General features: G+C 32.3%; 1 long non-coding RNA gene across 1 annotated transcript in view; it reads left to right on the forward strand.

Annotated features, from left to right (window-relative positions):
- The window catches only part of LOC307185895, a 170,219-nt gene that overhangs the window by 86,286 nt on the left and 59,846 nt on the right, over positions 1-24,087 (forward strand). The window contains exon 3 of the long non-coding RNA XR_013828200.1: positions 16,234-16,408. This is a non-coding gene — a long non-coding RNA (uncharacterized lncRNA). The remainder of the gene's footprint in view (positions 1-16,233; positions 16,409-24,087) is intronic.

Raw genomic sequence — 24,087 nt, forward strand, 5'->3', positions numbered from 1 at the left:
AAACAGAAATACCTGTATATCAGTCAAACAAACTTGAAGCACTTCTAACTTATTACAGACTTTATGCTTGAGTAAACATCCTACTTGATTTTATCTTTCAGGCTTATAACTGAATGTGGTGACCTATCTGTAATTACTTTTGCTATTTAATGCATTAATGAATTATAATATTTAGCAACTACTACTTTTTAGTTCATTTTCTTAGTATAGGCTACTATAACAAGCTATGAGAGATTTGGTGGCTTAAACAACAGAAATTTATGTCTCACAGTTCTTGAGGCTGAGAAAGCCAACATTAGGATGCCAGAAGATTCAGTCTGACGAGAGCCCTCTTTCTTGTTCGCAGATAGCTGTCTCTCCTTTGTATCCTCACATGGTACAGAGAGGGAAGAGAGAGGGAGAGAGAGAGAAAGAGAGTCAGAGAGAGGGAGGAAGGAAGCTCTCTCATGTGTCTTCTATAATCCCATCATTAGAGCTCTACCTTCAAGACCTAATTACCTCCTCAAAACCCCATCTTCAAATACCATCACATTGGAAATTAGGGTTTCAACACACAAATTTTGGGGTCCATAAACATTTAGTACATAGCAACCATATACCCAAATTTTGGATTGATTGGTGTTTTTGTTTTATTCATGAGTTGAGAACCAGATCTACTTTTAATATATTTCAGTTTCTATTAAAAGAGTGAGACATTTTTCTTTTTAGTCTTATAGTAATAATTTTAGTGTTCCTATATTTTATTTCAATAAATTAGTAATTTTGAAATTTCATAATATGATATCCTTAATAATGTATTAATGCAATGATTATAAATATAAATATTTTTAAACTATACATTATTTTGATGTTCCTAGCTTTAGATGAACTTGGCAAGGTGATAGATGACTAACTTGAATTCTGTGGCCTCAGATGTGACAACATAGATTCCAATGTAAAAGTTCAGATATGGAATATGTTAGCTCTTAAACCAGAATTAAATTTTGAACTTTTCTAGTGTTACAAAATTGTTTCAATAAATAATTTCCAAAACACAAAATAAAATAGTAAATGACAAAATTGATGGCCAGACAATATCTGAAATATTTTTTTGGTTTGGATATTAGAATTCAAGAGAGAGATTGAAAATTGGCAGTGTTGTTTCAAGAGAGAAAAAGTGATGAATGATTATTAAATATAACATATAAGAAGTGAAGTATTGATGATGATCCATTTAACATGGAGAACATACTTATTCTGAATTATATTACATTGTTTCGGGTACAAAGGTTTAGATTTGTTCTCTGTGGCTTTTGCACACAGAACCAGAAATAGTAGAACCATCAATAGGGAGTTAGTGTTAAGCTTATCATAACAAAGAGTATTTTAAGAGATAATCTCAAACTGAATAGGCAGTATTGAAAACCCATTAGTTTTTGAGAACTGGAGATGTTCAACAGTGTATTGAAAATTTTAATATAACATTTTTGTAAATATTTACAATTGCCTAATCACATGTCATTTATCACCTGACATGTATCTCAATTCTTTTTTAAATAAAGAGACTAATTTCAAACATATTACTATATATGCTATTAGGAATTGTTAGAATATTAGTCCAGTATTATTCATAATTTTACTTTAGGTACGTTCATTAAAAAACTGATTTGAAGGTTTGTAAGAATATGTCAGGACAATTAAAATGGAATCCTTCTTGTTCAAAGTTGGTTCAATCAATATTACTTCTCATCTGCATAGAGAAATGCACAACATCACAAAGCTATCTTGTGTAGATATGCACACAGAAGTTTAAATTTATTTTTTTTCTATGCCTGTTAAACTGGAATATTGAAATGATTAAATCATATGTATATATATGATTCACAGTATACTGTTTGATACATAGTAGAAATTTTAGTAGTGTCTTTTTCCTGAAATGTAAGGTATAAAAAATAGTTGTAAAATTAATGAATAGCATAGTAATGAAACATAATACTGTGTTTATTTCACAATCATTTTATCCATTTTGATAAAAAACTGCCTATTCAAATATGTAGAGTCTTTATTAAATATTTCATTTGTTCAGTCATTCAAAATTACCGATTGAAAACCTGTTATGTGCCAGACTCTCTGCTAGGTACAAGGACTATGTTGGTGAGTAAGACATTTATAGTCCTAGGAGTTTTAGAATTAATATTGTATTTGGGTAGAATGAACAAGTGACATACATTTATAATTCCAGATTTTAATGAGTACCACATTACAATATTTGCAAAGATAAGTTAAAACAGTCAAACAAAAAGATAATTTGGACTGAAAATTTAGAAAGGAATTGTGGTACATGTTTTCTAATATCTTACCTTCTAGACTGTGATTGGCTAGTCCTGTCTTCAGATAGATTTTAAAATTATATTTGTTCGTAAGTCAGTATCAATTTTTTTTTGTTTAAAATTTTACTAACAGAAGCTTAGAGTGGTATTTCCATATGAATCTTGCCAGATGTTTTATAAAAATTATCATATTATTTTACTCATTTATTCATTTCACACACATCAGATTACTGAGAATTTAATGTTTATCAGGAACTGATGTAGGCCCTGAGGATACAGTCTCTAATAAGAGAGATGAGTTTACCATCAATATGGTAGTTGTATTCTAGTGAAGAAATACAGTAAACCAAAAACCAAGAGCTATAAAATATAAAATTCTGTCCACTGAGATTTTCCTTCTTTGCTACTCATTAGAACCACTTACTGAGTGAATGAATAACCCCACAGCTATCCATTTAAAAATAGTACCAGCTTAGAAATTAGAGCCATTTATAACCAGAGTCAATATGTCTCACTTCAATTAACTATTTAAAAGGATTTACCCATGACACTGGATGCTGAGGGAAGAATGACATTATGTCAGTACAATCAGCCTGGAACTCTGTGACACTTGGGCATTAAAATTCCAAGTGCCTTCAGAACTATCTCACATTTAAAGTTTATAATTTGACATGTTTAAAAGTACTAAGTGATTATTTTTCTAGCATACTGGTTTTATTAATCAGGGTTCTCCAGTGAAACAGAACAAATAGGATTCAGTAGGATGTGTGTGTGTGTGTGTGTGTGTGTGTGTGTGTGTGTGTGTGCATGTGCATCTCTCTCTCTCTACATACAATATGTAAATATGTAAATATGTATATATAGATAGAGAGACAGAGGATTTAAGGAATTGTCTCAAGGGATTGTGGAGGCTGTTAAGTCCAAAATCCTCAGGGTAAGCTGGCAGTCTGGAGACTCAGCGAAGAAGAGTGATACCTCAGCTCAAGTCGAAAGGCATTCTACTGGCAGAATTTCCTCTTCTGAGGAGGAGGTCAGTCTTTATTTATTAAAGCGTTCAGTTGATTGGATGAGGTCCACCCCCATTATGGATGTAAACTGCTTTACTCACAGTTTACTGATTTAAATGTTCATCTCTGAAAAATACCTTCACAGCAACATTCAGACCAGTATTTGACCAAATAGCAGGGTACCATGTCCTAGCAAAGTTGAAACATAAAAGTAACCATCACAGTTAACAAATATCATTTCAAAACATAATTATCTTTCTCATTGCATTAATCTTAAGAATATCTTTTTTATTTTCTCAGATGCAGGGTTACTTACTTACGTGTGATTTTTTCCCCTTATTTTTCATTTGATGAAAATAATCTCAGTTCTTTTCCTTCTGAAAACAGTATTATGTACATACATTGGCCACTAGAACAGGGATACCTCCCCCACTTTTTGCCATAAATGTTCTTAAACATTCATTATTTTTGTGTCTATTTGCATTATAATTCTGATGGACTTGGTAAACAGAAATATATGGGCAGATGACATAAATGCAACACTAATGGAAAAATCAGTAATGTGTTTGAAGGCTTGCTGCCTGTCTTCATATTCCTAAGTTGGCAAGTGATCATGTCACAAAAATACCATTATTATGTAAACCTGCCACTCATTTCTGAAACACTTTAAGAACATATTTGGCAGGAATCTCCCACAAGAGTCTCATTAAAAGTATTTGTAGACAAAATTTTGATCAGAGTAAAACTTGTCAATAACATATCTTTTTTATAGTTAACTGGTAATATTAACAATTGTGAGGTTTGCTAATGGCTGAGAGAGTTGTAATAGTTTCCGCAGAAGCTCTAGGAATATATTAGCTAGCCTTTTGAAAATGTGGGGGGTTATGAATATTTATATAAAATGTGAGATTTCATAGATATCACAGATTACATTCTAGAGAGAAAAATAGGATGTTTTTTAAAATGCACAATTTTAAACTTGCCAAGCTCCATTTTTGAAGATGTGTCTTTAATATTCCTTGCCATCCCAATGCCCACATTCAACAAACTATGGCTCTTCCTGGACAAGAAGTACTGAAAAAGGAATCTGAAATTGCCTCTGAAACATAAGATTTATTTTAACATGCCACAGATTATTACTTATCCACATATTCTAATATTATAATTATTAATTTATTTTGTCATAATTACATCACCTTCCCATCACACAAACACATACACATCAAAATTGAACGATTAAGAATTCCAGAAAATATTCATTCAAAATCACAGAGATATCAAATATCAACCCTAATTATTCCTTCATTTTAATTTACTTTTTAACACAGACCATATACATTTACACAGTAAAAGGTATGATTTGACAGGAATTGGGGATTGCTTAAGCAATCATACACGTTGCTATAGATCTGTCAAAAGTTTTGAGTGTGTAATTCAATAAAATAGAAAACATCAAAGAATTTGTTACAAATTTTTTTAAAATCACATTGCTGTTTAACAGTTTAACAAATATATACTTACCATCCTCTTTCTCCTTTACATTGGGAGTAGATACATCTGCTCAGTTTATTCACATAAAGGCCTATGAATGAAATTTCTAGAATTGTACTTCTGCAACATCAAGAATGAATTATTTATAAATCTCTTTAAACAACTGGGTAGATACCTATGAAAAATAAATTTGGGTTTATACTGTACATCTTGTATCAGGTTAAGTTTCCAATTATTTAATTATTTGAAATAAAATTTATCAAAGACATTTAAAAGCGAGTCAAAAAGAAATGTATTTTATAGAATCAAAGTGATAATGCTCTTTCTCATTAAACATTTAACCAAGAAGATATAAGAGAGAATAATAAAAATATGACCAGAGTAAAATAAAAATTGTATGGCAAAAAATAACTAAAGACTAAAAAAAGTCTGTTAATTGGAAAATATTTGTAAATCATATAAAAGACAAAGATATAACCTCCTGAGTTTTAAAAATATTTTTTTCAGATCACTAACTAAAATATAAAAAACCCAGTACAAAAATGAACATATGATATGGAGCAACAGGAACTCTCATTCAGTGCTGATAAGAATGCAAAATGGTATAGCCACTTTGGCTGTTTCTTCAAAAACTAAACATACTTTTACCACATGATCCAGCAATCACACTCCTTGGTATTTGCCCCAAAGGGATGAAAACTTATGTCCATACAAAAACCTGCACAAGGATGTTTATAGCAGCTTTATTCACAATTGCCAAAATTTGGAAGCAACAAAGATGTGTTTCAGTATATAACAAGATAAATAAATTGTGCTTCATCCAAATTATGGAATATTATTCAGTGGTAAAAAGAAACAAGCTATCAAACCATGCAAAGACATGGAGGAACCTTAAACGCATGTTACTAAATGAAAGAAGTAAACCTGAAAAGGCCACATACTGTATGATTCCAACTATATGACATTCTGGAAAAGGTGAAACTATGATGATAGTAAAAAGATCAGTGGTTGTGAGGGTTTGGCAGTCAGGGGAGGGACAAATACTCAGAGTAGAGAGGATTTTTAGAGCAATGAATATATCCTGTATGATACTATAATAGTGGATACATGTTATTATATATTTGTCCAAACCCATAGAAGATACAATACACAAAGAGTGAACCATAATATAAACTATGGACCTTGATGATATTTCAGTGTAGGTTCACCAGTTGTAACAAACATACCCCTCTGGTGGGGAATGTTGATAATGGGGGACTATGCCTGTGTGTGGGTGAGTATATGGGAAATTACTGTTCCTTCCTTTTAATTTTGATGTGAACCTGAAGTGTTCTAAAAACTGGAGTCTTAATATAAAAAATGAGTCATACATATGAAAAATAGTTTCATAGTTAATAATTTATTTTATGGAGGTAATCAGGAATACAAATAATAATTTTGCATGAAATATTTATAATATAAAAAGTGTAAATAAAGTTAAAAACTAAAATATCTTTATACTATTTTATAGATATAACATAATTAACAATTCCAAAGCAAAAGGAATTCCCCAATTACATTTTTAGTCATTATGCCATGTTAAAATAGAAATTCAAATATAACATATATGTTTGAATAATAGGAGAAAAAGACACCAAAATATAAAAGGTGATTTTTGTCTAGGTGCAATAATTTTGTTTGGTTTTACTATCTTTTCCATGCTTTTTCTTTATTTTTATAATTATCTTTAATAAATATTTGCTAGATAAATAACCAAGAAAAGTGTTGATGTAAAGTGGAAAAAGTATTAACCTAATCACCATTTGGAGATTTACCTTCTTGAAAGTGAAATAGAGTCCCCACAAAATGAAATGTTTTTCTTTCAGTTGGATAAACTGAAACCATTGATTATATCACTTTACGACACTTCAGGGTTTCTTTAAATTTTTTGTTTTGTAGTCTACCAAAATCAGTTACCTCAAACATCCTTTCTTAATTGGAAAGCATCATGAACAAAAAGTAAGATAATCTAGTCCCGCCTTTTTACTGTATCACGTGAGCTTGGCATATATGAGCTTGTTTAGGCACCTGCAAGATGGGATCCATAATATCTTCTACCTTCATTTAACTCATAGGCTTATAATAAAGAATATTAAGGTGTTAGGTTAATAAGTTTGCTTTTATATGACCTATTATGCCACATTATATATTTGATTTAAATTATGATATTATTATATCGGTAGTTTCCACATCATTTCAGCAATTAACTTTGGATTGAAATGTGTACAGTGTTCATATATAGTATGCATTCCCAAATAATGAAAATAGCCCTGAACATGTCTAGTATTAAAAAAAAAGAATATACTATTTTGACTATTTTTACTTTACACAATCCATGTCTTATGAGAAGTAAGTAATATAAGTGGTCTAGACAGTTAGTGTTTTTTCCTGAAACACAAGAGAAAATAGTTCTACAAAGTCTGTGTCACCGTCATTGCAAAAAATGCATATTGTCTAATCTTAGTGTTATGTACATGTTTGTATTGTGCTTTTATTGAAAACTATGATTCTGACACTACTTTCAAAGACGTATATTCTTCTGGTACAGAATAGGAGACTGATGGATAACTCTTTCCAAAAGTTATTTTCAGCAGAAATCAGATATTCTCAACAACAATATACGGGCCTGTTAAAATGTACCTAATAGCCTTTTACACTACAGAATATCTGGATTGATATGCTTCATATAACACAACTCTCCCTTCCTATAGAAGCATTTAAAACAAAAATCACTAAAAGTGGTGAGTAAAGAAGGAGAATATTTTAAAACATGTTAAAGTAGTTATTATTGATTGTCTGCCCTGCATGTCTTCTCCTCTCATCACTCTGCAGAAAGCTATTTCTCAACTTTATGCTTCTGCATTACTCAGCGCATGTATTCAGTTAAAGATGACTGCAGTTCAGCTCCTCAGGTGGCTCTGATTGGTGTACAGGTAATTCCATCCATCTTGCCAATGGCTGGTTTACAATGATCATATGATGCAAACCAATGAGTCCAAAGCAGTGGTTTGCTAAGAAATATTGGCAAACCTTTGTTCTTCTTGTTAAGGTTCAGAAAACCACATTATATGTGAAATTAAAGAGCAAAATTGCTGCAGCCTTCTTACTGCAATATGATCCAATACATTTTTGGGGCAGTTTCAGTTAGGTTACATATTATTTGAAGTTGAGTATATTTGAACGGATGCAAAACAAATGAACAAGCACAAAAAACACAAGTTATATTTAAAAGTAAGGTGCAGCAGGTCTTTTGTTCCACTATGATCTGCTTTCTAATGAGTGACATTATATGTAATTTATTTATCTTAAAATTGCATAACACAATATGAACAACTGTCATTACAGCATGATAAGTAAATCAGATTTGTTGGGATATTTAGAGACTAAACATAAGGTATGTTTGATAGACTATTTGGCCTAATTGAAGGAAATAAAATTAGAAGCTCCGAGAGACGTCTTGATGAAGCAGGATGGGAAACAAACATAAATACACCTGAAAATAGTACCAGAAGGCAATTTATCTTTCTTCATAAACAGAATAAAAAAATACTATATATTTTTTCTTTTTTTGAATGTCTTAGGGCATCCTTATACAGACTTGTACAGTAGGAGAAAAAACAGAACAGTATTTAAAGGATCCTTATAGCACAACAAAGTTGGAATCATATACCTTTAATTATAGGCTTAAACAAAAGGATAAGAAAGATACTCAGAAACTTGAAGCCTTTCTAGGTCTTTATCTCCTTCTCCCATTCAGTACCCTGTTTGTCTCAATTCATCTGAAAAATCCTGAGTCTCAACAACCAAAATTCTACCTACATGTTGCATAGCTGTGCCTGTTAACTATTTCCTCTTCTCATTATTTCATGCATATTAAATAGTAGATGCTTTGCAAAACACTAGAGGCATGACCTATAACTGTACTGTCTCTTAAAATTCATGAATTTGACAGGTAAGTTTTTTTTATAACTAGGAGTTTTAATAAGTATGCATTTCTTGGCTTCCCTGGTGGCACAGTGGTTGAGAGTCCACCTGCTGATGCAGGGGACACGGGTTCGTGCCCCGGTCTGGGAAGATCCCACATGCCGCGGAGTGACTGGGCCCGTGAGCCATGGCCGCTGAGCCAGCGCGTCCAGAGGCTGTGCTCCACAACGGGAGAGGCCACAGCAGTGAGAGGCCCACGTACCGGAAAAAACAAAAAACAAAAAATAAGTATGCATTTCTTATGCAATAGGGACAGTCACAAAGTTCAAGTCAGTATGAGTTACTCACTAAGCTTATCCTGCTATAATGTCAGTTTAGAAGACAGACTTTCAAAATCCTCACCATTGTATTTGTTTTTATTCTATATTTCCTATTTCCTCTAGAGAGAATTGAGATTATGAACTAATATAGTTTAGACCATGTATATAAAGATTATTAATTTAGACTATTTATAATAGTCAAAATATAGCAAAGTGCTAAAATAATTACCATTTTTAAAAAAACAAAAAAGTGATAATTCAAGATTGCATTGTGTCTGTAAATCATGTCAGGAAGAACTGACATCTTGAAAATATTGTGTCTTCCTATCCAGGAACATAGACTATATCTCCATTTATTTAGTTTTTCTTTGATTTCATTCATCATGGTTGTATAATTTTCCTCATATAGCTCATATATATTTTTTTAGATTTATACCTAAGTATTTCATTTTGGGGATACTAATAATCTGTTTTAAATTTCAAATTCCACTTGTTCATGTTTTGTGAAAATATATATTGATGTATTTTTCCTCATAACAGTCAAGATAATTATATAAATCCTGATAAATTGGGACAGTTACTAAAACTCACTTTACTGAAATAGATAAGTTTCAAATAGAACTACTGATGAAATCAATTGTGACACACTCTCCATTTAAACAAAAATTCTAATTCAAATAAATTGTTATAGACCATTGATACTTTGTGATTTGGCTATTCAGATTGACATATGCTTCCTTAAGTAAAATTATGTTTTAGGTGGAATATGTCACAACATTAAACTCTGCATTTGTTATAAAATATTATCACAAGTAAGGAAATACTATTTTAGTATGTAATTGCACAACTGATTAGCTACAAGAGCCCTGTGCACTAATTGATAAAATCGCTATTCTGGCTATAATTTTGTAGAACAGTGATATACTGGTACATTATTTTTAATTATTATAAAGCATTTTGAGAAATTTATATGTTTTAAGAATTTGAATCTTTCTTAGTTTAAAGAATAAGCATTTAATAGTATAATCTACTCTTATGCTTCTTTTGTTTTTTGTTTAGCTACATTTCTATTATGTCATCTTATATTCTTTTTCCTTTAAAAATTCTAAAATGTATATTTTGGAAAACAAAATATGTATTTCTGATAAATTAGATGGCTATTCTGCATCTATTCTTATATGGCTTTTTCCTTTACTAGTGTCTCCAGAATTCTAAAAAGTTACATTTGCCAGATTTCCTTACAACTCGCATTCTGTATAGTAATTATGTTTTGCACAGTAAATGCACTTCAATGTGATTTGAAAGGCAGAAGTCAGAGACAGAATATATTGTCACTGCTTTTGACTTTAACTGCTTACAAGCAAGGTTATAGAGGCATGGATGTCAACACATAGTTGCAGAGGCCAGCGTGAGTGGTTAAGTGTCTGAGTGCTATCATTTTGTCTGCACAAAGGAGTTGCTAAAACAGGAGCTTCCCCACCCCAGCTTGTTGATCATTGGATTGTGATTATAATTCTGTGCTCCTGAATTTAATAGCTCCAATGATGTTCTTCTGATCTCCACTTTTCAGCTTTTCTAATTTTCAGCTCACTGTCACAATTTTGTTAATTCAATAAATCACGATGTATACATTATGTATGAATATATCATATATACTTTCATATTTGCACAGTCATATAACAGCAATTTTATGAAACTGGTTCCGCTTTTATTTCACAATATATACTTCTTCTAACCAGGCAGAGTACTTTCAAACAAATTCTCATGGTCCACGTGGAGCTAGTGATAGAATATCATCTCCATTATTTTTAAATAAATGAAAGACAGTGAGATTCACAGCCCTCCCCTCCCTCAAGATTTTACCAAAATCTTTCTTGATATTTTAAGTTTACTATTCCTGAGAATATTATCAAGTGGCTCTTCTATAATTTTTGAAGTTTTTCATACTCAGAGTCAGCACTGAGCATATTCAGGTTTTTTGTTTCTCTCAGGCAGGTATTCAATTGCCAGTTCTCACTGAGATATGATCTTTCCTAAAGAAATTAAAGAAGTGCACAGAATGATGTAGTCTGTTCTGTTATTATCTCTCTTCCTATCACACTGACTCCTTAGTCTCTGAATACCTTAATGACATCCTGGATGAGAATAAGGCCCATCTCCTTCTTGGCTATAGCTTTGTGGTTTTCTGTGGACTACATACCCTCTCAAGTATTCTTCTCTTATTTCCTCAGGTGTGCTTGCTCTGGTTTTTCTGGTTCACCCTAATGATGATCCCTGGCCATTTCTGACATTGCCAAAATCAACGCTAGTTTGATTTTCTACTAGAATAGTCCACAGATGCCTCCAAGTCCATATTTTCCAAAGCACTTGTTACTTCCACCTTCCATACAGTGTCAACAGTCCGCTGTTATTATAAAGTGGCTATTCCAAGGAATGTTATTACCTTTAATTTCACTATGCCAGAAAGTTGTATGATATCCTTAACTCCATCTTCCTCACTTTCCACAGTACATAAATTATGGTGCCAGTTTCACTCCTTAATTGCTTCCAAATCCATGCATCCCTCCCATCTTCCTGACCACTATTCAAATTCAGGTCAGCATCACTGCATTGTGAGTGCACCCATTTTTTTAGTCAAGATTTGCTCAGCCTGAATTTATTCTCTATCATAATTAGACTAATTATTTTAACCTGGCCATTTATTATTGCTGAGAGTACTATCAATTAACTTGTACAGGAACTTTTTATATATCTAAGCAGTTGTATACCAGCCCTCAGCACTCTTACTCTAGTTCATATTTCATGGTATTAGGCAGGTGTATAACATAATTTATGGTTTATGTCGTGCTAATCTCTTATTTCATTAAAGATTGCATTTTCTCCTCAATTCCTCTCTTTCATCTCTTTTCAGTGTTTATCAGTTAAGGGAGTTTTAAAAAACTGAATAACCATATCATTCCAAATGTTTTATATCTTTTATACTTTTTCCTAATGTTCTTTATAGCCTGAATGCACTTATTTAAACTAAACATTGATTATACCAAATCTTAAAATAGGGGCTTATTTGTTCACATGCAGCAGTTAAATCAGAAGTACACACAACCATTCCTCTCTCCCTCCTTTTAACAGGAGGTTACTCATGGAGAGTGGTTCACAGTGGTAGGGCTAGAGTTCAGTTTGATGCCCTGTTTAGTCATCTGGAGGTGATGACTAAAAATTTTCCTTTAAAAAGGAAGATCAGTGACCAGTGCTTATTGTTGGGAGAGGCAAAGGCTCCCCTCAGAGTAGTTTTTCTACCTTTTTTTGAACTGAGGCTTTTTACTGTGGTACAATACTTCTTCACAATAGGAAAGTTTCATATTGATTACTTCTTTGCTTGAGTACTGTTCAAAGATATGAACAGACCTAGAAAAGTCATTTATTGTATTCTCTGACTTTTATCTTTGGTATATCTTGTTTTTCAAGTTTCTCTAAAAACATTCCAGTTAAGTATTTACTTCTCACAATCTCTTGATCCTTTATTACCGTTTTTTTCAGAATGGAAACTTCGAACACCATTTTCTGATCATGATACTGGTTATCAAGCATTGTTTAATAGTTCAAATATATGCTTACCGAGGAGTCCAGCTCCTGGTTAAAAACCTCTGTGTGATGACTGACCATATTCAATTGCAAAGGCTGTATCTGACAGGTTTCACAGGACCTTCACTCTTAGGTCTCCATACCTGAGGCCCTCAGGGAGGCCCTCTTTAAGAGCCTCTGGTGAGAGTTCCTCATGTGGTGAGGAGGGAGACACCTTGAATAGACTTTTCCCCACTCTGACTGAATACTTAGCACTTGTTCACTCCTAGTCCTTCCCCCTTGTCCTCCTCACATCCTTGGGGTTCACAAAACTCTCAGAGCCTTTTGTTTGGGGCTCCCTAAACAGTGAGACAACCCCACATCTGTGCTGATCCACCTGCCCCTGAACCAGTGCATGACTTCATAAGGGAAATAAAACAGAGGGGAGTCATTGTGTTCTCTGGCTTTACGCTTTTGCTTATACCATTGCAGTAAGTGATAAAGGCTTAACTCTTTCCATTTTAGCTTGTTTCTTTAATAGGCTACTCCACACCTAACAGCTATCTTGCCCAGTTAGGCTGAGCTCCTGACACTTAACACATATTTACCTTCATGACACTTAATTTCAGTTACCTAAGTGACACTGATATAGGGCACCAGTTATAGAGCTATGCACATATTATCCTTTATTTTATCCTTTATCTTATTGCCTTCATGTGCTGTTATGATTCATAACATCATCAACATTTATCTGAAATCACCCTCAGTTTAATTGTTTTTAGTATCATGATATAATAATTGTAACCCTGGGAATTTAGTTAATAAAAGTGGCTATGCATTTTCTGCTGAGTTTTCCTGATTCTTGAATTTTGATTCCAATCTAGCAGTATCTGCTTTTCATCTGATGTAATAATTCTTAGTTGTATAATTTTAAGTATAAATGTCATTTTTGCAATTTAAAAATTTCAGTTATATAAAGTAAACATTTATTTAGTCCTCATTTTTAAAATCTAACTCTGAATGGAGTTAAAGTTATATATATTTTTCTCAACATTATTAGAAACCTTCTGCTCTTTCTGTAGTAGACTGCTATTTTTATAAGCTTGTACTCCTATTTATAAATATTTCATATTTTTCTACTGTTTATTTATAAATCTGTTCTCAGAAAGTCAATTATTTTTGAAATTGAGATTACTTAGAAAACCGAGAGCAGAGTTTATTTTTCTCAGAATATTCAAAGCACTGTATTTCTTTAAGAATATCTGGTAATTGGCTAATATCTGAATTTTATAAATATTTTGTTTCTGCTTTCCTAATATAAGCTCCAAATTCAAGTTTGTGTTAAGCACAGAAAGCACGTCCCTTTTAACTCATTATGAAATTCTATAATGCATGAGTATATAACCTGAATCAATGGGTTATTTTATCAAGTTAATCATAAAATATTTATTAAGGAATGGATAACATGCAGAAGAATTATACTAAGATTATGTATTACACAGAATTTTCTGTTAATTAAACATAAAGACTGTAGGGACAGGTGGTATAGTATAAGGTCAACAACCTTGCAGGCAGAAAAGATCAGAATTCAAATTCTCACTGCAACTTACTTTTACTGTATCCTTGGACAAATTGAATATTTTTTCTTATCCTCTTTTTTCCCACCTGTTATTACAGAAGTCATACAGTTTTAAGAATGAAATAATACAATGTACGAAAAAAACTCAGCTTTATGTGCTGTCATAAATATTAAATGAGTAGCAGCTACTATCATTTGCATTAATATTGACATCTTTGAATGCCTCTGTAAATTTTATTTTAAAAAATCTTATTAACAAATATAATAGAGCAGAGTTATTTTCACACGTTTGGATCTCTAAAAACACAAAACCTATAACCAAAAAATAGAGAAAAGAAACCAGAGTTGGTTTGCTTGTGTCTCTAACCAACTATAAAATGAACTTGAAGTTAGGGACATTGGTTTACTTTTATATGCCCACCACATAGTACACTGGATCGATTAAGCAGTTATTAATACCTGTTTTTAGAACACTGTGTTTTTTACTCCAAAGTTTATATTCATTTCAATATCGTTCTCTCTTACATAAGATCAAGCTGCCAGTGAATAACTGTTGAGTGATAAAGAGTTATGAATGATATGCTTTTATAATTCATATGCATTATTCACAGGTGCAGTATTATTGTAATAAACTATAGCTTTAGGCTTTTAGAGAAAAGAGTATTTAAAATCCAGATGTGGGTTTCCACTAGTATTGGAGAAAAAATAATGACTGCCCTTAACTTTGCAAATTAAAGCTTAGTGAATAGTGATTATTACACGCTTAAATTTCTATATTTTAAAATATTTTAAATATTTAAATATTTTTAACATTTAAATATTTTAAAATATTTACTAGAAGCTGGAGTGTTTATGATACTTAATCACCAGCATTTCTCTGAGCCTTCTTTACTAAAAATCTATATCTACTGATTTTGTAGTAATCGAACATATTCAAAGAAGCTCAAACAGGAAAAATAATCTTCAGGTACTGAAAATAATCAGTGGGAGGCAAATTTATTTGAAATCATACCAATGGCATGGAACACTGAGATAATATAGTTTATGTCATTATTTTATAACTAGGATAACTAATGACCAGAAATATTAGTGGATTTTACAAGTTATAGAGCAGGTTAGTGGCAGAGGTTTTCAAGTCTCTAGTGCCTTTTTCTATTTATAATTATAGATAATTTATTATTTTGACATATAACATGCTATTTACAGGAATAAACTTTATTGGAAAAAAACATTAATCTTCCAATACCACTGCACTTCTTGCTTACAGTTCTAAAAATGGTTTTAATAAAGGTAGAATATAATTTGATATAATTTTATTTGAATTCATAAAGATAATACATTTAAAAATTAGCATGATCTTAAAAATAATTGAACCACTAGGAAGACAAAAGAAACAAAAAGGTCCTGGGAGAAAAATGCTGATTTCTAGCAGGTTCCCTGTATAAATTGACACCAGGGTTATGGCCCACTACAAGGGGTACCCTCAGGAGCTGAACTGCTTAGATTAGGTCAAGGAGACCATGGGCAAAAAACGTCTTCAGTGATGGGTGTAATATGTACAGAAGGACAGTGTACTTTAAGCAATATATTTATGCTTCCCTAGTCTGCTCTTTTGTAGTCTTAGGTCACTTTACATTTCCTGTTTGATCACTTATTTTATAATATATATGATTTTCCAAATTTTAATGAAATTATAATCCAATGATTCCTACAGTTTTCTAAAGTTAACTGAATATGTTTTCAAATTATTTTTTTCTATAATGTTTGTCCTTTTTGTTGTTAACTCTTTTTAATTATTCATGGTGTTTCTTTGTAACATGAGAGGGCTTTTAATATCAAGGAAATCCCAATTTAACAAAAAAAACTATATATAGATTTATTTCTGTTGGCCCCTACTGTCCATATGGCTATTGGTAGAAGTATAATTTCAGGTGTAGAGGTAATGTGCTTGTTATTGTGTACAGCTTCTTCAGTTTTCTTATCTTCTTTTGTGTTTTATTCAGGACAGATCTGAGTTACATTGGATTTCTGCTACCTGCTGCCTAGCCAACTGATTTAAGAAGAGAAATTTAGGTGTGACAATATTATGCAAGCCATTTTTTTCCCTTCTACGCAATATTCACTTGCACACCACTTCTAGGATTATCTCCTTCGAAACACCAGCATCACATCATGAAGGTAAGGTTCTATCCATTGATCACTTCTATACTCAGTCGTAAAGTGTTGCTACAATAAGACCAGAAATGGGAACTTTATTGGATAGTTTAGTTATGAAACATAACTATCCATGAGCTAGAAAGCTCTCATGCAATAAAAAGGTTGTGTTTTTCCTTCAAGCTAGCATGGCTTTGTTTTTGTTTTTAAAGCTATATACTAAAAGTGGTTCCTACTTTCTATTTCTCCCAAATGGTTCAACGAGTTTGCTTTATGGTTCTCCCTGAATTATGATTAGTGAAAACTTATTCATGTATCTAGCAGAATGTTAACCAATATGAATAGTTGCCATGCTCTTTGCCTCTCTTGTTCTGCTTTCAACACTATTACAATGGAAAGTGAGACTGGATGATTCTGGTTTTACCAGCTTTTCCTCATCATGAACCATGAATATCTACCTAATAATTTTTATTAAGCTAGGAAACATTGAACTCTATTATTAGGTCAAAAATCTTTTTTAGCTTCAAAATGACTTCCATCCATTTATTTATTATAAAATCATTTATTAAGCACCTACTATGTAATACAAATTATACTGGGCAATAAAGATGCAAAAATAATAAGACATGTTCTCTGTCTGCCACATTCTAATGGAAGAAACACACACGCAATAAGTAAGCAGAAAAATTTAAAGTATTTTGTTTCACTAAGTGTTTTGAAGAAATGCTATAGTGAATAAGCAAATGAAGAATACATAAGGTTAAAAGGGATATAAAAAAGTACTTTTTGCATAATGCTTCTCTGAAGAAGGGACATTTAAGCAGTGTACTAAAAGAAGAGGAGTAACCGTGAGAAGAGTAGAGGTACTGTTTGGGGAAATGTTCATGGTAGAAGGAAGAGAAAATACAGATAACATTGTAGTGTAACAAATATACTAAAAGATGTTAAAAATTTTTAAAAACATTAGAGTACCTGTCAAAATTTTGTTAGATTGGATTAAATGGTCTAGAGTAGTCCAGACCAGTAAGGAGTTTATTTTCTCACCTAGCAAGGATTTTGGTTACTCAGTATACATCTGTGAAAGTCAATCAATGAATCAGGTATTTTCTTCACTGACTTTTATCACCATAGTCATTGTGTTTGTATTCTAGGAAGGAAAAGGGGGAAAGTCCAAGGGCAAAGGCATATGCCTTTCCATCTGAATAGATGCCCAAGACAGTAGGCTCTTCTTGTGTCTTACTGGTGAGGATTACTCACATGGCCACCTATAGCAAATGATCCAGGACAATCCAGCTAAAGTTTTTAGGCTTGGCACATTGATACCATAAGAAAAATTTATGTTCCATTTTAAATGAAGATGGGGAGAATGGATAGGAAATTCGCAATGTGAAAAAAGCTAGATGTATCAATAATTTTGGATAGATACTTAGGAACCAATCCTGAAGCACCCTGTAGGCCATGCTGTGGAGGTTGCAATTTATTTTATTGACAGTGGAATGTTATTTTAGGCAGGGGAGGGACACAATATAAGTTAAGTTTACTTCTGTCATGATAATCACTCACTTCATAGTTTGTTTCAAAGATACGAGGATTTCCCCTGATTTAAGGCTGTTGGGCTTTGTTACATATATGTTTTGCTTTGTTTTTGGTTATTGTTTCAATTCCTTTGTGCATTTTGAAATAACATTCTTGTTAAAGAACTTAGAAGTGATCATGATATATTCTATAACTCTACACAAATAAATCATCATTTAATATTCAGAATTCAGTATTAGGGAAATTGAGTGAGTTATTATAATTTCAATTATATTTCTTCTTCTCCATAATAGCAGTGCTAAGTTTACTATGTTAATTTTACTGTTTTATTTTTGATTTTTCCAGAGAATGAAAATCACAAAATTACAACATATCAGCAAGTCCAAATATATCATATACAGGTGTATTATTATATATACTATGCTATACATATTTATATATTTATTCATACAGAGACACTAATTTTTAGGACTGGAAAAGACTGCCATTAGGGATGAGGATCAAGTGAAGTGACTAAAATCACCTTAAAATTAACTTGCAGGAGAATGGTTTGCCCTCTGAAAACTGTACGCACTTCACCTTTCCTCATTTCCAATAAATAACACAGTTCAGTTATCTGCCCACTTAGGACCAAAACCCAGATGTCATACCTGATTCCTTTCTTTCCTTTATCACCTATTCCATTAGGAAGGTTAGACTAATGCCCATAATTTGTAGTATTTTCCATCAAGGCTATTTTCTTACCTCAGGAAATTTGTACTTGCAGTTTCCTCTTCGAATATTTTCCCCCATCCCTTGCCTCCTTCATATTTCCTTCACTGTCACCTCATCAGTGAGGCCTTTACTGACCACCATGTTTAAAATTGGAGTGGCTTCCTTCCTACAAATTTCTTCCCCTCTCTAATTTATGCTCCTTTGCAGCATTTAAGTCACATAACATGCTATGTATATTACTCATGTATTTTGTTAATGTCTTCTTTAAAGACATTAACTTTTTTAAAGTTATTTTTTTATTTTAATGAATCCAGAAACATTTTGACATTCTTCTATCTTGTTTGCCATAAAGTATAAAGTTCCTTACCTTCAATACCCTTACTTAGATATTGACAAGGACCTCACCTTATCATTTGAGCAACGACACTAAAACATATGAATTTGAGGGAACTTTGTTATAATACTCTTTCCACATTAGAAGTGGGAAGATTTTGTCTCTGTGGAATATGTCAGCCAATGAATAATTACTAAATTAATTCTCATCGTCTGCTCTAAATAGATGGTAATTTCCATCACGTCAGATTTTCAGAAGGCAGTTATTATCAAGCTAAAATAATTATGTAAAATAGGGTAAAAACTGTACAAGTAATTAGAGAATAAACCTAAGCCTCATATGTGCTTAACTCAACATTATTCTGAATAAAACTGAAAAGGACAGCATCAATGTGGTTTTTTAATGGGAACACATTATTATTATCTGATGACATAGCTTTAGGCAAACCATTTGGCAAGTATCTAAGAAAATCAGAAGTGCAAATATAACTTTATCACAGGGTTTTTTAAATGTCAGAGACAAATCTTTGGCCATTACATTTTATTTAATACTGTAAATATTATGACATTATTGGCCTGTAGACTTATAAAAGATAAGAAACTGTTGGCTAAATAGGAGATGACTTCTGACTGGAGATGCTGTTAGAATAGGTCTGAAAGAGAGGCCAAATAAAGTTCTCAGTATGCACTCTGATATTCACTTTGTCTACTCATACACATGAGACACATTAAAGACTCTTGATACTCAACATCTTTCTCCTTTATTTTGGAAGAAAAGGAAAAGAACAACTTTTGCTGTTCCTCTGGTAAACTAACTCTTACCAGTACTTGAAATTTAGTATTCTACTTCATATTTTGATGATTATAATAAGTTAAATTATATGTGCTCACCATTCTTGTAGGTTAAAATGGTAATGTTAGCAACTTCATGTGGTTCAGTGTAATGTATCTGGTGTTTTTCCTTTCAGTTCTGCATTTCTGTTTGAATATAGTTAGTGTTCATATGCAACCTAAGCTTTTAATGCTATCTTTAATTAACAAAACTTTAGGGGATAAAAATTGATCTACTACCATTTAAAATGATAAATTAACTTTTATGTTCAAAGATACTATCTCCTCTGGCCAGTTAATAAGTTATGGGGATATTCAGTATTATACAAATTCATAGAGACTTAAATTAATAAAGTGAACACTAAGTCTTGACTTCAGATTATTATTTCATAGTTTTAAAAATGATTAATAATCAATTTTTCCTTTGGTAAATTGTTATTATTTGATGTTAATTTATCAGAAAATAAATTTAGTCTATAAGTGAAATTCAGGTACACTTGATAGATTTCTTTAATTGCTGTTCAGTATTAGGAATTAAAAACATTTAGCAAATATGATTAAGATGTCTGGAATATGACCATAATTTACATATTTTCACATAAATTTTATATTTTAATATTTTTCAAATGCAAAAACTTAATCTGAAGGAGGAGGGAGATCGATATTTTTTCTAAAAAGAATTCTTTAAATATCTGAAATAGAAAGATGCATACACACACACATACAAACATAAGCTGATGTTATTAAAGATTGCAGTAATGCAAATGTACATTTGCATCATTTATGTTTAAAAGTCATTAAAGAAAAAAGGGTAGAAAATTATTTTTAAAACTAAAACAAATTATTTTAAAGTGAATAAATGAATAAAAAATAAATTTTATCTTTTTATTTAAAAAGTAGCCTAAGGAGTTAATATTCAGACAAAGTAGAGTCATCACATTAATTAAATTGGCTTAATTGGTGGCATAGCAATTTAAATGACACATTCAAAGCGCTCATAAATTAGAAATACATTACCATGAATAATATAGCCATTATCCAAATCTTCCCACTTATTTTATTCCCCCCAAATTTACTTTTTTAAAATGAAGTTAAAACTCTTGGCTTTGGGCTTCCCTGGTGGCACAGTGGTTGAGAGTCCACCTGCCGATGCAGGGGACACGGGTTCGTGCCCCGGTCTGGGAAGATCCCACATGCCGCGGAGCGGCTGGGCCCTTGAGCCATGGCCGCTCAGCCTGTGCGTCCAGAGCCTGTGCTCCGCAATGGGAGAGGCCACAACAGTGAGAGTCCCGCATACCGCAAAAAAAAACAAAAAAACAAAAAACTCTTGGCTTTGACTGTATAATGAAGAAAAAATTTTGTTACTCAAGTAATATTGTGAAAATAAATGATGCCTGGTCATGAATTTTTATGGACACATATACAAAGTGATAAATAAAACTAATGAAGGAGGACTTGAACATTTTGCAATATAATGAGCTTCATTTTGGTTTCTAATATCCTTATATGGTAATCTGATAGGAGCGAAGTCTTTAGGAATTTAAATAACTTATTTTAATATAATTTGAATTAATATCAGTATCTGTATATTATCTCTAATAACTTGAATTTCACGTTATTTCTCTGTATACTGTTTCCTACACTAATTCATTAATTTCTGCCAATCAAAAGAAATTTGTATAAATGTTATTTATTTTGTTTTAGTATTATAATATTTTACCTTAAAAAGGTGTGTTTGTAAGTAAAATTGCATATTGTATATCTAACTAAAATTTGTTCATTTAAGTAAAAACTTTTCATATTTGTGTAGGAAAAATGTTTATATTTGTGGGCATCAATTCTATCCCTATATCAGTAGGAGACACTTTATTTTTCTTATTTTATTTTTTTCTTGTTAAAAATTGAAATGTCTTTCTTTTCACCTTCCTGTTTATCAGGAAAGGTATGGCCAATTTAAAAAAAAATTTTTTTAACATCTTTATTGAAGTATAATTGCTTTACAATGGTGTGTTAGTTTCTACTTTATAACAAAGTGAATCAGCTATACATATACATATATCCCCATATCTCCTCCCATTTGCATCTCCCTCACATCCTTTCTATCCCACCCTTCTAGGTGGTCACAAAGCACCAAGCTTTGTGGCTATGCTATGCTAGCTTATGTGTCTATGCTCCCTATGCTATGCAGCTACTTCCCACTATCTATTTATTTTACATTTGTAGTGTGTATATGTCCATGCCATTCTCTCACTTCGTCCCAGCCTACCATTCCCCATCCACATGTCCTCAAGTCCATTCTCTACATCTGAGTCTTTATTCCTGTCCTGCCCCTGGTTCTTCAGAACCATTTTTCTTTTTCTTTTTTTTCTAGATTCTATATATATGTGTTAGCACACGGTATTTGTTTTTCTCTTTCTAACTTACTTCACTCTGTATGATAGACTCTATGTCCATCCACCTCACTACAAATAACTCAATTTCATTTCTTTTTATGCCTGAGTAATATTCCATTGTATATATATGCCACATCTTCTTTATCCATTCATCTGTTGATGGACACTTAGGTTGCTTCCATGTCCTGGCTATTGTAAATAGAGCTGCAATGAACATTGTGGTACATGACTCATTTTGAATTATGGTTTTCTCAGGGTATATGCCCAGTAGTGGGATTGCTGGGTTGTATAGTAGTTCTATTGTTAGTTTTTTAAGAAACCTCCATACTGTTCTCCATAGTGGCTGTATCAATTTGCATTCCCACCAACAGTGCAAGAAGGTTCCCTTTTTTCTAAACCCTCTCCAGCATTTATTGTTTGTAGATTTTTTGATGATAGCCATTCTGACTGATGTGAGGTGATACCTCATTATACTTTTGATTTGTATTTCTCTAATTATTAGTGATGTTGAGCATCCTTTCATGTGTTTGTTGGCAGTCTGTATATCTTCTTTGGAGAAATGTCTATTTAGCTCTTCTCCTCATTTTTGGATTGGGTTGTTTGTTTTTTTCATATTGAGCTGCATGAGCTGCTTGTAAATTGTGGAGATTAACCCTTTGTCAGTTGCTTCATTTGCAAATATTTTCTGCATTCTGAGAGCTGTCTTTTCATCTTGTTTATGTTTTCCTTTGCTGTGCAAAAGCTTTGAAGTTTCATTAGGTCCCATTTGTTTATTTTTATTTCCATTTCTCTAGTAGGTGGGTCAAAAAGGATCTTGCTGTGATTTATGTCATAGAGTGTTCTGCCTATGTTTTCTTCTAAGAGTTTTATAGTGTCTGGCCTTACATTTAGGTCTTTAATCCATTTTGAGTTTAGTTTTGTATACGGTGTTACGGAGTGTTCTAATTTCATTCTTTTCCATGTAGCTGTCCAGTTTTCCCAGCACCATTAATTGAAGAACCTGTATTTTCTCCATTGTATATTCTTGCCTTCTTTATCAAAGGTAAGGTGACCATATGTGCCTGGGTTTATCTCTGGGCTTTCTATCCTCTTCCATTGATCTTTCTGTTTTTGTGCCAGTAGCATACTGTCTTGATTACTGTAGCTTTGTAGTATAGTCTGAGGTCAGGGAGCCTGATTCCACCAGCTCCGTTTTTCGTTCTCAAGATTGCTTTGGCTATTCACGGTCTTTTGTGTTTCCATACAAATTGTGAAAGTTTTTGTTCTAGTTATGTGAAAAGTGCCAGTGGTAGTTTGATAGGGATTGCATTGAATCTGTAGATTGCTTTGGGTAGTAGAGTCATTTTCACAGTGTTGATTCTTCCCATCTAAGAACATGGTTTATCTCTCCATCTGTTTGTATCCTCTTTAATTTCTTTCATCAGTGTCTTAAAGTTTTCTGCATACAGGTCTTTTGTCTCCTTAGGTAGGTTTATACCTAGGTATTATATTTTTTTTGTTGCAATGGTAAGTGGTAGTGATTCCTTAATTTCTCTTTCAGATTTTTCATCATTAGTGTATAGGAATGCCAGAGATTTCTGTGCATTAATTTTGTATCCTGCTACTTTACCAAACTCATTGATCACCTCTATTAGTTTTCTGGTAGCATCTTTAGGATTCTCTATGTATAGTATCATGTCATCTGCAAACAGTGACAGCTTTACTTCTTCTTTTCTGATGTGGATTCCTTTTATTTCTTTTTCTTCTCTGATAGCTGTGGCTAAAACTTCCAAACCTATGTTGAATAATAGTGGTGAGAGTGGACAAGCTTGTCTTGTTCCTGATCTTAGAGGAAATGGTTTCAGTTTTTCACCTCTGAGAATAATGTTGGCTGTGGGTTTGTCATATATGGCCTTT

Source organism: Stenella coeruleoalba (genome assembly GCF_951394435.1).
Source record: "Stenella coeruleoalba genome assembly, chromosome: 4".
Taxonomy (NCBI): domain Eukaryota; kingdom Metazoa; phylum Chordata; class Mammalia; order Artiodactyla; family Delphinidae; genus Stenella; species Stenella coeruleoalba.